At 35.8% G+C, this 14,703-nt stretch overlaps 1 protein-coding gene across 1 annotated transcript in view; it reads right to left on the bottom strand.

Annotated features, from left to right (window-relative positions):
* MME (membrane metalloendopeptidase) overlaps nucleotides 1–419 on the bottom strand; it is a 105,123-nt gene extending 104,704 nt beyond the window's left edge. The window contains exon 1 of the mRNA XM_005546165.5: nucleotides 303–419. The gene's annotated coding sequence lies outside the window, so the exon portion shown is untranslated. The remainder of the gene's footprint in view (nucleotides 1–302) is intronic.
* Nucleotides 420–14,703: the final 14,284 nt, after the last annotated feature.

Below are 14,703 nucleotides of genomic sequence, written 5' to 3'. Positions count from 1 at the left end.
ATTCTTTCAATCTTTTTCTAAGCTCATACACATTTTTAAAATTAGATTGTCATAATGTTACATACTTAAAAAAATAGTACTATAACATGCTAATTTTCTGTCATTAAGTGCTCTTTAAAAATTAATTTTTGGACTGTAGAATATTTATTTAACCGTAAACCTTAGCTTCACTTCTATATAAAATGAAAATTGGACTAGACGACATCTAGAATATTGTCCTAGTCTAACAGCCCTTTGCTCTGTTAAGTGAATAGCGAAACACTCCTGAATTTCTTAAATAATTAAATCCCTGTCCTACTTACCCTGAAAAGCAGTTCATGGAACTGACTATGTGAGAAGCAGCTCCACTGCACAGAAGCTACAACAATCTGGAACATCAGTGTATATCTCAACAACTTGAGCCCGTATTTGAAAGCACTGTCTTTTATGACCACAGTGTCATATTATGTATGAAATGCTTCTCCTAATTAGTCACCACCCTCTCGCTTTACCTCAGCTGGGCCTGCTCTGGAGGGTGACTGACCGCCTGTCTATTTCAGGCACCTCCCAGGGCTCCACATGAGTGTAAGTCATCTAACTCATGTTTTAAGTTAAGCAATCCAAAACTTAACCTTTGTGCTTGCTAAGAATCTATTATGCAACTGTTTTTGTTGCTATGTACTAGCAGATAAAGAGACAAAATTTCACTTTATTCATATAGATTTCAAGAAAAGTTAAAGATAACTATAAGCTGCTATTTGTTGAAGGCTGAGTGTGACTATATCCTGTTCCACTTTTCTATAGCTGGTTTGCTGGGGGAGGTGTCCCCATTTGTCTTCATATCTGTAGGGTCTTTAGGACTTCAGGGAAGGGAAATTTATTCATTTTATTTCATAAATGTTTACTAAGTACATACATATGCTAGCCATTCTGGTAGGTCCTTAAGACATAGAGATAAATAGAATGCTGCCTTTTCTTAAGTCTTAGTCTAGTAAGGGAGAGAGGAAGAGAGAGAAACAGTAGCTACAACTATATGTGTCTTGATGAAAGAATGTCCAAAGTGGTAGGTTAAAAGAAAACACACACACATACACACACACACACAGACACACACACTTCAGAAATGAGACTGTCTTTGAGGAAACTGCCAAAGGATACTTTATTGGGTTGAATAGTGTCCTTGCAAAATTCGTGTCCTTCTTGGAATCATGTGATCTAATTTGGAAACAGGATTGTCACAGATGGAATTATCTAAGAAAAGGTCATACTGGAGTAAGTTGGCCCCTATGCAGTATGACTGGTATCCTTGTAAGATGAAGAGAAGACACACAGAAACAGAGACACTATTTCTGTCAGGGAGAATATGGCCATGTGATAACAGAAGCAAAGATTGAGTGATGCACTTACAAGTCAAGCGACGCCAAAGGTTGATGACAAACACCGGAAGCCAGAAGAGTCAAGGAAGGTTTCTCCCTTAGAAAGTCTTAGAGAGAGCACAGTTCTGCCAGCACCTTAATTTCAGACTTCTAGTCTCTGGAATGGTAAGGCAATATATTTTTCTTGTTTTAAGCACCAGTTGCACTTTGTTGCAGCATCCCTGGAAAATTAATAACATATCTAGGAGCTCATTAAGTAGACCGAAGGGAAAGTTTTCCAAGTGAAGGTAACAGCATGTTCACAGGCATGAAGGAGTGAAAGAGTATTCAGAAGAGTCTCATCAACATAATGAGTTACCTAAATAAGAAATGATATGTGCAGTTCAATAAATAACATATACACAAACAGTGTGTTATATTCCTCATTATTTCACACATTTCGTATATGTCTCAGAATCAACAAGAGAAATGAGACATAAACCTTTTTTCCTTAGCCTCACTTAATGAATCACCCAATCTCTGCCTTTGTGACTGCATGGCTGTCCTCTCTTGTGCCTTCATTATTGAATATTTTGCAAATCAGAGGGTTAGAACAGTGCATATATATATATATATATATATTATATTATATATGTATAATTTTTTTGAGACAGAGTCTCACTCTGTTGCCCAGACTGAAGTGTATTAGCATGATCTCAGCTCACTGCAAACTCCACCTCCCGGATTCAAGCGATTCTCCTATCTCAGCCTCCTGAGTAGCTGGGATTACAGGTGCCCACCACCATGCCTGGCTAATTTTTGCATTTTTAGTAGAGACAAGGTTTTGCCGTGTTGGCCAGGCTGGTCTTGAACTCCTGACCGCAGGTGTTCCACCCGCCTCGGCCTCCCAAAGTGCTGGGATTACAGGCATGGGCCACTGCTCCCGGCCCTAAATATATTTTTAAAACAAAAACAAAAAATTGTTCCCTAGGGATGAGCCAAACCCTTCATCTGGTGCTCATTGAAAGAAACAGCTATCTATTCAAATATGGGACAGAACACTAGATATATATTTTTAATTACTGAGAGGTATGTTACAACTTTCCAATTTAGCACCTTCCTAATGAGTTTTCAAGGGTTATTTTGGCTCTACATGGTTTTTGTCTACCCACTGACTCAAGGATCTAACTTCCTAGTAAAATTCAACTGTAAAAGGTTATGTGATGGCCAATTTTCTGTTTCTGTAGGACTCAAAATTGGAGTGTGGGTTATTGGCCATCTGTTGACAGACAATGTTTATTTTTTTCTTTACCAGGCCAATGAAATTTTGAGAAAGTTTATAGAGCTTTTATTTACTGTTTATTTAGTTGTGATCTTTTTCAGTGTAAGAAAAACTACCACCTACATATACTATATATATATATACACACACACTCACATTTATGTAACATATGTGCTTATATATGCATTCAGGTATACCTCAGAGATATTGGAGGCTCAGTTTCAGACCATAGCAATAAAGTGAATATTATAATAAAATGAGTCACACAGTTTTTTTGGTTTCTTAGTGTATATAAAAGTATGTTTATACTATACTGTGGTCTATTAAATGAGCAACAGCATTATTTCTAAAAAAAAAGTACATATCTTAATTAAGAAATTCTTTATTGCTAAAATTGCTAACACAGAGACATGGAGTAAACACATGCTGTTGGAAAAATGATGCTGATAGACTTGCCTGACACAAGATTGCCAAAAACTTTCAATTTGTAAAAAATGCCCTATCTTGAAGTGCAATAAAGCAAAGTGTAAAAAATGAGATGTGTCTGTATATAGGTATAGATGCATAGTGGGGAAACTGAGATGAAGAATTATCAAAGAATTTTCTGAATTTCATAGAACTAATAAAGGGAATATCTAGAAAATTAACTGAGGTATTTTAATTCCAAATTTAACATTCTTTCCATTTGAGTATGATGACTATTCTATATATATATAATGGTCTGGCACAGAGGTTCTCAAGAGGAAAATTTTGCAATGTCTGTAGACATTTTTGATTGTCACATTGAGGGGATGCTACTGGCAGCTAATGAATAGAAGCCAGGGTGCTTTTGGACATATTATATACAGGACACCCCCTGCCTCCAACTAGAAAAGAGTTGTCCAGTCCAAAATGTCAATAATAGAGCCAAGATTGAGAAATTGCAGTCTAGTATAATGGCTAATAAAGAATACTCTTTATAACATATTTACTACATACCAAGCATTGTGCTAAATAAATCATTCCTAAGCAATGTTTCCCAAAATATCTCTGATTAAGTATATACTACTGCTATTTCCATTTTACACATGAGGAAACTAAGGGTGGGAGAGATTAATTTGCCCCAACAAGTGACAAGTCTAGAATTCAAATACAGGCATTTTTGTTGCTAAAGACTTTACTTTTAACTCTTAGATTCTAACCATCTGACAGGAAGCAGATCTTCATATGATAAAATGTGATTCTGAATAACTTTCTCTTAAAGATTATTTTATGCTTTAGTTGCCTTTGCCAGTCAACAATTGCATCCTTTATAAGACAATGATATGGTAAAAAATTTTCTAAAATCAGTTAGCATAAGAAAATTAGTCATATGATAAACAAAAAATCATTTTATCATGCCTGAAAAATAAATATTTCTACACAATCTATACCTTGATGCTATGGTGTGAATATGTCTCCCAAAGTTTAACAAAGTTTAAGTGGGGAAGGCTTGTGTGCTGATGTTAAGAAGTGGGACCTTTGAAAGGTGATTAGGCCATGTGGGCTCTGCCCTTATGAGTGGATTAATGTTATCATGGGAGTAGGTTCCTTATAAAAAGATGAGTTCAGCCTCTCTCTCTCTCTCTCTCTCACTCTATCTTTGCCCCTCCAACATGTTCTGATGCAGCAAGAAGGTCCTCAGGTGCCAGCACACTGAGCTTGGACTTCCCAGCCTCCAGAAATGTGAGAAAGTAAATTTCTCTTTCTCATAAATTATTCAGTCTGTGGTATTCTGTTATAGCAGCAAAAAATGGACTAAGACACTTTGGGAAATAGAAATATAATTTAAAATTTTTTTGACTTCTTTTAAGCTAAAAGTTATAAGGTATTTCTGTGATCACTTTGTCAGTAACTTTTATCTAGCCACATCATTGTAGAGAAAACTTAAAAAATATATATTACCACGAGACCTAAGGAGTTTGAATTAAAGAGAAGTGTTTAAGAGTAATAGCGGGCTACACAACTCATGACAAAACTCCACTGTGCAAAAAAAAAAATAAATAAAAGATATGACATGATTAAAAAAAATGATATGATATGATATGATTTTTTTAAAAAAGAAAGGATATGATAAAATAGTGATGAACCCTGAGGTCAAGATCCATGAGAAAAAGGAAACTTAAGTGGTGAGACCTCCATTTGGAGCACTTTTTCTCTACGGTCATCTGTCAATTCCTGAAGAGACTTGTGAGAGCTGGAAAAGGAGCAGTGCTTTTGACAGCTTTACAGTACTAGAAGGGAAAAAAATGAAGCCTAGGTCCTTCCAATAGGAAAAGGACTTGTAAGTCCCTCATTGCTTTTTCTTAAAACCCCAAAGGGTCATGCCTTAAGGAATAGGGTATAGTGAAAGCAACGTGTCTTTTCTAGAAATGGAATTCCAGCTTAAATGTACATATCCCTAAAATTGAACTAAGGAAATCCGAGATTATTAGCCTTTCATCACTAGCAAAAAGCTAACGTAAATCCTCTGTGGAGGAAGATCATACTAGGCTTGGAATAATTTTATATTTTTTAGCACATAATTTCAATATAATTATATATTCAAAATATATAATATATAAATAATATATAATGTTACATATAATTTATTATATATCATAAAGTATAAATAGTGCTTAATATATAATATATAATTATATAGCTAATATTATACATAATATAATTGATTATATGATTATATAATACAATTGATATGATTGATATGATATATGATATGATATATGATATATGATTATATACATATTGTATAATTATATAAGGTATATTATTATCATTCATATTATATATAATTATATATTAGCATATTATTATATAATAATTATATATTATATATAATATATAATCATAATATGTATTATATATCATTACATATGACATATATCATATATCATATATCATATATAATTACATATGATATATATTATATATCATATATAACAATATATATTATATATCATTACATATGATATATAATATATAAATAATACCATACATTACAAACTATATAATATATAATATTATATATTATATAAACTATATTATATATTTCTATAACATAAATATATAACATATATTTATATAACATATATTTATATAATTAATAAAGTCATTAATTATATATTTAGTTTTGATTTAGTTCTTTCCTTTCTTTTTTTTTTTGAGACAGAGTCTCACTCTGTTCCAGGCTGGAGTGCAGTGGCATGATCGTGGCTCACTGCAACCTCCGCCTCCTGGGTTCAAGTGATTCTCCTGCCCCAGCCTTCAGAGTATCTGGGATTACAGGCATGTGCCACCACTCCCAGCTAATTTTTGTTTTTTTAGTAGAGACAGGGTTTCACCATGTTGGCCAGGCTGGTCTCTAACTCCTCACCTTGTGATCCGTGGGCCTCGGATAACAGGTGTAAAACACCATACCCAGCCAGTTCTTTCCTTTTTAAAGTTTCCATTGTGTGTCAATATTTTCTTTTTTTGTTTGTTTTTTTTTTTTTTTTTTTGAGACGGAGTCTCGCTGTGTCACCCAGGCTGGAGTGCAGTGGCGCGATCTCGGCTCACTGCAAGCTCCGCCTCCCGGGTTTACGCCATTCTCCTGCCTCAGCCTCCGAGTAGCTGGGACTACAGGCGCCCGTCACCACGCCCGGCTAGTTATTTTGTATTTTTAGTAGAGACGGGGTTTCACCATGTTAGCCAGGATGGTCTCGATCTCCTGACTTCGTGATCCACCCGCCTCGGCCTCCCAAAGTACTGGGATTACAGGCTTGAGCCACCGCGCCCGGCCAATGTGTCAATATTTTCAAGCTTGCCTTTTATGTCTCAGAACATAATAAGCATAATTATTTTAAAATGTATTCCAATAATATCATTATTTCTGGATACTTGCCTGCTTCTATTGCCTATTGTTTCCCCAAAGTTTTGTTTCTGTTCTTTCTTATTCTCATATGCCTTGTTAGTTTTGATTGAATGCTAGAAATTGTATGTAAAATAATGTGAAATAATTCTAAGTTTAGTTTGATATTATATTTCAACACAGAGCATTACATTTGCCTCTTGCTGGTAATGAAGGAAGAACAATCTTGAACTCATAGAACTAAAAATAAGGCTGGTAGCTGAATTTCCAACAGGAAAAATGATGTCCAAAGACAATAAAAAGATAGCCTTCAAAATTTTGAAAAAATATGTTTGTGAAGGATAAACATAAACTAAATAGCATTTGTTACCAACAGATCCAAACCAAGAGAAATATTAAAGGGTGTTCTTGCAGATAAAAAAGAATGCAGGTGAAATTTCAGAAAGAACAGTGCAAAGGTAAATAGATAGGTACATATAAATTAATATTAAATATATAAAACAATAGAATTACAATGGCAAGGATGAGGCAAGGATGCTATTTAGTACCCTTCCTATTCAACTTTGAATAGGAAATTCTAGCTAGAGTGGTAAGGCAATACATAGAAATCAAAATGTTAAAGGGTTTGGAAAGAAGAAAATAAAACTGCTGTTATTTGCAAATAATATGATATGTACCCAGAAAATGTAAAAGAACATACAGAGTAGATGACTGGCCTGGCATGGTGGCTCATGCCTGTAATCCGAGCACTTTGGGAGGCTGAGGTGGACAGATCACTTGAAGCCAGGAGTTCGAAACCAGCCTGGCCAACATGGCAAAACCCTTTATCTACTGAAAATACAAGAGTTAAATGGGAGTGTGGCAGATGCCTATAATCCCAGCTACTCAGGGGGCTGAGTCACAAGACTCGCCTGAACCCATGAGGCAGAGGTTGCAGTGAGCCAAGATTGTGCCACTTCACTCCAGCCTGGGCAACAGAGCAAGACTCTGTCTCAAAAAAAAAAAAAAAAAAAGAACCTACATACAGATAAATTGTTAGAATTAATAAGTAAATCTAGTAAGGTTGAGATATACAAAGTCACTATAAAAATTAATTTTATTTATATACATCAGTAACAAATACAAGTTTTTAATGTGGTTGTTAAAGTCTTAGCTTTCCTCTCTGTGACTTCCTGTCCCAGAATAAAGCTGAGTAAAGAATGCTTGATATTTTTAATTTATACAGCTGCTTTTAACTTGATACACTTTTAAAAGTGTTACATGCAAATGATCATTTGATAATGTATATACTTCAAAGTTCTGTAAGATTTAGAATTTGTCTTTAGCTCTCTGATGTTTGCATCCACCCAAAACTAATACAGTGAAACCAAAACTCCAAAGGGATATTGTTAGGAGGTGAGGTCTTACGAAAGTAATTAAGTGAGGTTATGAGGGTGGAGTCTCCATGATGGGATTGTGTCCTTATAAGAAGAGAAAGCGAATAGAGCAAAAGTGCTCTCTTTCTGTTTGTCTTTCTGCAGGTACTCACCAAGAAAATCCAGGTGAGAACATAACTAGGAAAAAAGGGCCCTCACCAGAACCTGACCATGCTGGCACTATGATTACAGACTTCCACCCTTCAGAACTGTGAGAAATAAATATTTGTTGTTGAAGCCACAAAATAATTATTGTGGCAATTCTTTGTGGTGAGAAATGGTATTCTGTTATTGCGGCCTAAAGTGAGACACCCTCCCTGAATCTTGCCCTTACACCTCCCCACTCTCACCATTTTGCTCCTTCTTGATATCATCAGGGCCTCAGAACTTCTGCTCCATCTCAACAGTAAGCACCTACTTACAGGGAAGACTGTGAGGACTCTAGGATCATGAAGTGTTAGAGTTGGAAGAAAATGTGAATTATCTTGTTCAAACTGCTGCATTTTACAAATTAGTAAACTAAGGACCAGAGAAACCAATATATTTACCCTTAATTACCTGTCCTAAGATAGAAATGCCTTTTGAAAGTTAGTAAACCATCTTAACCATAAGTATTTCATTTAACACAGTATGAAAACTTCCAGCCAGTAAGAAGGATCTTTAATAATGGGGTTTCAGCTTTCAGCAAGCCCAAAGGGAGGACATTTGCAGATCAAAGTGGCTGTCTCACAGGTGTGAAATCATAATTTTGCTGCAACCTCTCAGCATGTTATTCTTGTTCCCAGTCTCCCAAAGGGCAGGTATGAAGATCTATTCCTAGAGTCAGTAATCTATGACTTAGTAGGCCAAAGTAATTTTAAGTGGCAAGTAAAGTATTTGTGGCCACCTTCTACCCTTATTATTATTGTTCAAAAGAGTAGTCAACTGATTAACAACTCCTACTTTGAGACTCTGGGTTTAGTTGCCTGCCCAACAAAATCTACTTAGCAACCCATGTACCAAATTATCATATTGTTTAATTTCTTTTTCATTTTATTTGTGTGTTTATTATGTTGTTTATGAGTAATGATAATTTCTGTTCCATACGTGTGTGTGTGTGTGTATCTTTTGATTAATTAGACCACATAAAATTCAAAAGGGAATTTAAGAGTTATATAGTTCTAATGATACTAATCTATTTTTAATTTTCTTGAATAAACCCTACTTTCATCATGATTTAGATGTGTTTTCTTTTTTTTCATTTAACATACTTTTGAAATAAACTTTCTAGTAAATTATCTCAGATGGTGGCATCATCCTTCATAAATGAAATAGGCCTATAGTTTCCATTTTCTATGGGAAACATACAAAATAGTGGCTAATAGCTTATCTCCTCGATGCAAGTTACCTAGTTTCCATCTCTGTCCCACTGTTTACTAATTGTGGAATCCTGGAGAAGTTATTTAACTTCTCTAAGTTTTCTCATCTGTAAGATGAGAGAAATGCTCAGTCTTGTAAGTATTTTGTGGAATAAATAGATTTATATTTCTAGAACACTTACAATGTTCTTGGTATACAGAAAGCTCTTTATAAATATCATTGATGTCATTATGGGCAGGTTTTGATATCAATATGCTAACCTTATAAAGTGCACTTAAAAGTGATCCTTTTTTTTTTTTTTTTTTTTTTTTTTTGAGACAGAATTTTGCTTTGTAGCCCAAGCTGGAGTGCAGTGGTGTGATCTTGGCTCACTGACTGAAACCTCTGCCCGCCGGCTTCAAGTGATTCTCCAGCCTCAGCCTCTTGAGTAGCTGGGATTACAGGCATACACCACCAAGACATGGTTTTGCCGTGTTGGCCAGCCTGGTCTCAAACTCCTGACCTCTCTCACCTTGGCCTCCCACAGTGCTGGGATTACAGGCATGAGCCACCACATCTGGCTGATCCTTCTTTTTCTATAACCTGGAAATAGTTAAGAGGAAGAAGAATTTTTTATTCCTTGAGAATTTAAAATAACTCAGTTATGAAATCATTTGGAACCTGTGCCTTGGGTGAGAGAATACTTCGACAAGTTCACAGATTCTTATCCTTCATGAAGTAGTTTTGGAAATGGGTGTTTTACTACGAAATTACATTTACTATTGGCAAACTATTAGGCTTTTTCAAATATATCTATGTGGAGCTTTAGTTTTCAATCCTTTCCTGGTGAGGCTTAAAATCTATTTATTTGTTAACTTGAGAGTCAGTTTATGGTTTTCTCAACTTATTTATTTCTTTATTATACATTCAATTCCAATGCTGCATTTTTAATATTTTTTCCTTAGGTTTTTCTTTTTCTAAATTATTAAGTTAAATGCGTATTGATTCTTTGGCACAATGCTAGCAAATTGCTTTAAAAAGTGTAAAGGAATGGTAAAGACACGTTTTCTGTTTTTCTCTTTTTTCTAACATTAACATGCTATGTTTATATTTTATTTGTTAAGACAACATTCTTATTCATCCATTAAGTTCTTCAGTCACAAATATTTATTTAGAACTGGACTTTGTCCACAGTCTTAGTGGTAGAGGTTAGGGCAGGGAATAGTAGATAAGATACTGTCATTACCTTCAAGGAGAAAATACGCAGTGCTTAATTGTCTTTTGAGGAGAGGGAGATGTTCATCTTACTTCTGGATCCAAACTGATCGAATTCTACTATATAACACCTTGGGTCAAATATCGTGTGAGTGTTCATTAAAATTTTTGACTTACTGTATGCATTTATTATCATTATTTATAGAGGTTTAAACAAGGGTTTTTTTGTTTCGATTTTTGTTGCTGTTTGTTTGTTTTTGTATAGACTCTCCACTGGTATACCTTAGAATATATAATAGCTCTTAGAGAAACTTGTCCTGTGCTTTCTGGGGAAAGATAATGGAAAAAAGTTGTATCATAGACCTTTCTCTTCAAAAATAAATAATAAGCTTAAAACAACAACTATAAGATGTACAAAAAAATAATTTAGTATGGCAGCAAGAATCAAATATATAGATATATAAGCAAGACAGGAAAAGAGAAGCAAAATATGACAGGCATAGTGAAGATTTCCTCCTCCACTCATCCTGTAAACAGTATGGGGAGAGGAGATGAATTAGATCCTAAAAAATGTCATTGATCTCCATTCCCTTTACTTCTCTCTTCTCCTCCCTCTTAAAGTCACCACAATTTGAAAACAAACAAACAAACAAACAAACAAACGAACGAAAAAAAACGAATGCCAGAAATATCTGGTCAGCTTGGGGAAAACACATCAAACACTTTGAGAGTATTTTGTAACTCACTCCCTACCAATGCACCAGAGGCTGGCAAATCTACCAGCGCTCACTACGGCGGGGCAAGCTGAGTAAAGAAGTCTGAAAAATTATGACAATCATCTAAGTCAATTGATCTTTAGAACTGATCAGAGATCTAGTATAAAGGATGCTAGAAGAGGAAATAAAACAACATTATCTGAGGGAAGAGGCATTTGGAGTGCTGCAGGTGGAATTCAAATTCCCTTTCTATGAACCAACAATTTGTAGTTAAAAACAGAGAAGAAAAACTGGGTGGGATGGGGTTGATAGTGGCAGTTGGTGAGTGATGGTAAGCGAATTAACGAGCTACATCCTAAGAGCAGTTAAAGTAAAAACAAACAAACAAACAATAGCCTAACCTGAAGGAGTAAATTAAAGGCACTGAACTTAAAATAATACAAAAACCCTATAATTCAACCCTATAATGTTGAGTCATAGCATACAATTAGAAAAATGAATAAGTCATAAGTATACGTCTCAATTAATATTCACAAAGTTTAAACACCTGCATAACTAGCAATCACATCAGGAAACAGAACACGGCTAGTGCCTCAGGGACCTCTTTGGGCTCCTTTCTAGTCATTATCCACCTCTCCCAAGAATAACCATTATCCTAACTTTTAATTTCACAGATTAGTTCTGCCTGTTTTTGAAATTTATGTAAATGGAGGAATTTTATATATATATATATATATATATATTTTTTTTTTTTTTTTTTTTTTGAGATGGAGTCTTGCTCTGTCACCCAGGCTAGAGTACAATGGCACAATCTCGGCTCACTGCAATCTCCACCTCCCAGGTTCAAGCCATTCTCCTGCCTCAGCCTCCTGAGTAGCTGAGATAACAGGCACACGCCATCATGCCTAGCTGATTTTTATATTTTTGTAGAGACGGGGTTTCACCATGTTGGGCCAAGCTGGTCTTGAACTCCTGACCTCAAGTGATCTGTCTGCCTTGGCCTCCCAAAGTGCTGGGATTACAGGCATGAGCCACCACACCCGGACAATACAATAGATTTTTAAAATCTCTTTTTTGCTCAATATTATGTTTGTGAGATTTAATATATTGCTGTGTGTAGTTTTAGTTTGTCCATTCTTATTACTGTATGTATTCCATTGCGTGAGCATACAATGTTTGTTTTTGTTTTTTTTTTTTTTTTTTTTCATTTTACAGTTGAGTTCTTTGATCAGCTTTCAGTTTGGAAATGCTATGAACATATTTTACATGTCTTTTTGTAAACACATAAATACACCTCTGTTGAGTATTCATCTAGAAGTTTAATTGCTGCTTCATAGAGCATACACACGATATATTACCATACATATAGATAGATGCTCCAAACAATTTTTCAAGGTGGTTAACTAATTTATGCCAACAATCAATGACATTTAGTATTGTTCTAGAACCCTGGAAACTCAGTGTTTTTTAGTCATATGTTGATCAGTCATTTGGATATGCTCTTGTGAGGTACTCACTGAAGTCTTTAGCCTTTTGTTTTGTTTTGTTTGTTTGCTTTCGTTTTTGTTTTTGAGACGGAGTTTCACTCTTGTTGCCCAGGCTAGAGTGCAATGGTATGATCTTGGCTCACTGCAACCTCTGCCTCCTGGGTTCAAGCGATTCTCCAGCCTTAGCCTTCTGAGTAGCTGGGACTACAGGGATGAGCCACTACGCCCAGCTAATTTTCGTACTTTTTGTAGAGACAGGGTTTCGCCATGATGACCAGGCTGGTCTCGAACTCCTGACCTCGGTGATCCGCCAGCCTCCGCCTCCCAAAGTGCTGAGATTGCAGGTGTGAGCCACTGTACCCAGTCTAGCCATTTTTCTCATACAGTGAGCTTTTAACAAAATTATATGTGAGAGTGTGCAGGCAAGGTAATCTATCTGTGATTGTCCATAGCCTGACTTCACTCTTCCTCTTCATGCTAAATCAGAAATATAAAAATACTCATATTGAAGCTGTGAAGACTAAAAAATTCCTCTCAGTAACATGAAAGGAAGAATATTCCAAAATTATCTAGGAGCAAACAGAAGGTCTTAATAGAACAAATGAAAAATAATTAAGGCAAAAAGGAACGGCATAAAGCCTACATAAAAAGCACTAAAATAAAAATGATTAAAGAAGGACACATAGTCCTAAAAATCCAATAGTTGAAATCCATCATATAAGAAAATTAATGCAAAGAAATAAAAGTAAATTCTACACTGTACTAGTGTACTAGGGCTGCTGAAACAAATTACCACAAACTGGGTAACACAACAACATAAATTTATTCTCTCACAGTTTTGGAGAACAGCTTCTGGTGATTGCTGGCAATTCTTAGCAATCCTCTCCATCTGTGGACCACTGGGATAGGCATAGGATAAACATTTTCATTTCCATAGGGAGAAATTGGAAGTTATAAAAGGGTTATTGGTTTCAAGCAAGTGTAAAAATTGGCAGGACAAACTGCATTCAGCTCAAGGCCTGAAAATGATCCTCTGAGACTTGATCCTCTGTTTTCTGGGCCCATGGTAGTCACCCTGCTGTCTCTGGCCTTTATATTTGTATCTGTGGTTCTGCCCTCAGAGTAATTCTTCCTTTCTCTTAAAGATGAGCAAATATTTGCGACTGAATAGCTCTATCAGCCCATTTCTTGCTAGAATCCCAAATCTGGTGGCCTTCCTTTATTTTGTCTTATCTGTGCCCCTTTCAGTCCAGGCTGGTAGTGTGATATGGTTTTACTGTGCTCCCACCCAAATCTCATCTTGAATTGTAATTTCCATAATCCCCACATGTCATGGGAAGGACTCTATGGGAGGTAATTGAATAACTGGGGCAGTTATCTTCATGTTGTTCTCATAGTGAATAAGTACTCAAGCAATCTGATGGTTTTATAAGGGGCTTCTCCTTCACTCCATACTCACTTATCTCGCCTGCCACCATGTAAGACGTGCCTGTTTCATCTTCTGTCATGATTGTAAGTTTTCTGAGGCCTCCCTAGACATGCAGAACTGTGTCAATTAAACCTTTTTTCTTTATAAATTACCCAGTCTTGAGTATGTCTTTAAAGCAGCATGAAAACAGACTAAAACAGTAAATTGGTATCACAGAGAACGGGTGCTGCTGTGAAGATACCCAAAAATGCAGAAGTGACTTTGGAAGTGGGTAATGGGCAGAGATTGGAACTGTTTGGTGGGCTCAGAGGAAGACAGGAAAATGTGGGAAAGTTTGGAAATTCCCAGTGACTTGTTGAATGGCTTTAACCAAAATGCTGATAGTAATATCAACAGCAAAATCTAGGCTGAGGTGGTCTCAGATGGCAATGATGAACTTGTTGGGAACTGGAGTAAAGGTCACTCTTTCTATGCAAAGAGATTAGTGGCATTTCACTCCTGCCCTAGAGATCTGTGGAACTTTGAACTTGAGAGAGATGATTTAGAGTACCTGGTGGAAGAAATTTCTAAGCAGCAAAGTATTCAACAGAAGGCAGAGCATAAAAGTTTGGAAAATTTGCAG

The sequence above is a fragment of the Macaca fascicularis genome, chromosome 2 (genome assembly GCF_037993035.2).
Source record: "Macaca fascicularis isolate 582-1 chromosome 2, T2T-MFA8v1.1".
Classification (NCBI taxonomy): domain Eukaryota; kingdom Metazoa; phylum Chordata; class Mammalia; order Primates; family Cercopithecidae; genus Macaca; species Macaca fascicularis.
This window is presented reverse-complemented; position numbering and strand designations above follow the sequence as displayed.